Consider the following 3,113-nt stretch of genomic DNA (forward strand, 5'->3'; position numbering starts at 1 on the left):
CTCTCCTGGCCCGCCCGCTGCTCCCCTCAGCAGTGTACTTCGTCAATCTGCCTGTTCTGCTCCCCACTCTGTCTATGGTGAAGCCTCTTGCTGCCCCTGAGCCTCTGGCCTAAACCCCAGTTCTGTATGCACAAATAAATAAATCTTTAAAAAAAAAATTTTTGGAGCCTTCTGAATGTTTTCAAAACTAATTTTCACTGACTACTCTCCCAATACCTGAATACAGCTTATGGTGGACTGAACTAAAGGCCCTAGCCTCTTGCTGCCCCTGAGCCTCTGGCCTAAACCCCAGTTCTGTATGCACAAATAAATAAATCTTTAAAAAAAATTTTTTTTTGGAGCCTTCTGAATGTTTTCAAAACTAATTTTCACTGACTACTCTCCCAATACCTGAATACAGCTTATGGTGGACTGAACTAAAGGCCCTGGGCCCTGGATTTTCTTACACCTTTCACAGACCCTCATCTACTCATGGTGTCCCCCCACCCCAGTTCCATAGAAGTCTGCCCCACCCCCACATCTCAGGCAAGAAGCTCCAAGCTCCACACCTACTCTACCTTGACTCTCTCTCACCACACCAAAAATTAGTTTGTCATTCTCTCACCATCACATTAAAAACAAAACAAAAAAAAAAACAGAGTTTGAGAGTTAACACTAAAATTAGATTCCCAGATAACAAATAGAGGATTATAAGACTCATAACTAGACTGCCTGTGCTTGGGCCCCTGACCCAATTATTTCAGCTATGTTAGTCTTGGTTTTCTTATCAAATCAAAGGGGCTCTTGTTAGTGCCTACCATGCATTTAGAATAGTAGTTGACACATGATAAGTGGTCAATCTGTAGGAACTACTATCATCATTATAGCTGCTATCATCACTGCTGTTAACTTGATACTGTGATATATCTCTTTACTATTCTTCCAGACTGTGAAACAATCTATCACAAATAATTAGATCTCTGAGCAACCATTAAGCTAAAGAAAAGAATACTTTGATAGTTTGTTTGGTCAGCAAGCTACACATTCCAAGGAACTTCATCAGTGACTTAACACCAAGAAGACTCAATTATAAATAATAGTTTCAAATCTAATTGTCTCTTTTCTGGGCAACTGTGGCTGATTTCAGATGCCACTAAGTTATAAGTAGTAAATCTGTAAATTCATAAAGCCAAAAATGTTTTGTCTTTAAAATAATCATAACACATTTGGAGAAATGAATGCATTTTCAACAAGGCTACACCACAGAAAATAAAGCAAAATGATAGTAATTGGAACAAGGGTAAAATAGGTTCATTTTTAATGGGGGTTAAAAAAAGAAATAGCATTGCCAACCAAAAGAAAATGATACTGAAAACTGAAAAGTTAGAGGTTGTGAACTATAACATATCTATAATACACTGTGGTCATGAATATGCAATCAAGATTGTATATATAATAATTTAGATATTAAAATTGGAAGGGGAAATAAAAATAACAAACTAGCCTAAGATGCCTGCAATACATAATGACAAGTTAAGTACAACAAGGATAACATGGAATTAATAGCTATTCTTAAACAGTCCTTACTATGTATCAGGCACTGTTCTAAACCATATATACATTTCTTATGTACATGAAGAAATCCCACTGAGTCATAAAGAGAAAAACACAAACAACAATACTGAAAGAGGGCAAACAATACCAACGAAGAATTTCATAAACAATCACAAAGGATTCATAAAGGTAATTTAAAAAATGCTAAACTACACTCTAATCAGGGGAATAAAAATGAAATCCCAACAAGACATCACTTCATACCTGATATCACCAAAAACTTAAAAGGCTTTCAATATCTATAGTGGTTGAGAAAAGAGAACCATGGGACTCTTCTCATGCTGGTGAGGGCAGAAACTCATATAAGCACTATGAAGCCCAGCTCACTCCTCAATGCTAAGGCAAGCTGAACACACCTACAGCAGGGTCAGAATCCACACCCAGGTTGTGCTATGAAGATGCTCCTGCAACGGAAGCAGATGCCTCTGGACACTGTTCCCACAAACAACACAAGTGCCCATCAGCAGTTCACTTAACTGAAAACTATACAGCATCTTAGAAATACAAAGTCCAAAGGGGGAAAAAAAAAGGCCAGAGACAAATACCCATTGTGTTTCCACATATATAAAGCACCAAACCATTAAAAATAACCAAGTGCTGATTCATAGGACTTCTTCCTAGGTGATAATGAAGCTAAATAAAAGGATGGGAATGCTCACCACACAGAGACAGTCCTGACCATGGGAGGAAGAGAATGCTCACCACACAGAGACAGTCCTGACCATGGGAGGAAGAGCACACAGGACTTGGGAGCTGAATACCCCAACCTTGTGAAAGATACTCTGGGGTCCACTTGGTTAATACTTACGTGGATATCTTCTATTCAATCAGGAGACACCCTTCAACAGTTGAAAAAACAATTTAACATATAGTCCTTTTAAGTGATTGTAGACAAGGATACATAATGAATTCATCATTGAAACAATGTAGTCCTTCAGAAAGTAACACCTAAAAAATCTGCAACAAAATCAAAACCCTGAAACTTTGAGTCAAACTAATTTATAAGCAGAAAAACAACAAAGTAACAAAGTGAAGCATCCTTTTTAGCGGTGTCCTACAAAGCATTTTTTCTTAGATGTCTGAGGGGAAAAAGGGGTTATGGAAGAAAATAAAACTGGGAAATAACAGGTCAAGTGTGCAACTCTCCTAGTGAAGTAACAGAATTTACTAACTCTGACTTTTTTTTTTTTTTAAGGATGTGAGTTTCCTCTAAAGGAAAAAGTGCTTCTAACCAAGGCAGTGCTAAACAGAAGACGTGGGCAAGAAGAAGGGCTTAAGCACAGAGTGCTCAGAGAGCTCAGTCCTCAACAGCTGTCTACACCAAGGATCCGACAGGGCCCTTCAGGACAAACCGAATGTTACCATAAAGTGTGATAAGAAAAATCTATGTGGAGGCCCTCCCTGGTGGTGCAGCGGGTTAAAGCACTGCACTGGGAAGCTTAAGCCACTTCCTCATGAGTTCGATCCCCGTCTGCCCCGGAGGAGACCACATGGCGCAGCAGACCTCTCCTGACCCGCCC

At 39.2% G+C, this 3,113-nt stretch overlaps 1 protein-coding gene across 2 annotated transcripts in view; it reads right to left on the minus strand.

Moving 5' to 3' along the window:
• The window catches only part of STK38L (serine/threonine kinase 38 like), a 69,181-nt gene that overhangs the window by 47,085 nt on the left and 18,983 nt on the right, over positions 1-3,113 (minus strand). The gene's annotated exons all lie outside the window — the stretch shown is intronic.

The sequence above is a fragment of the Condylura cristata genome, unplaced genomic scaffold (assembly GCF_000260355.1).
Source record: "Condylura cristata isolate star-nosed mole 26May11 unplaced genomic scaffold, ConCri1.0 scaffold00036, whole genome shotgun sequence".
Taxonomy (NCBI): domain Eukaryota; kingdom Metazoa; phylum Chordata; class Mammalia; order Eulipotyphla; family Talpidae; genus Condylura; species Condylura cristata.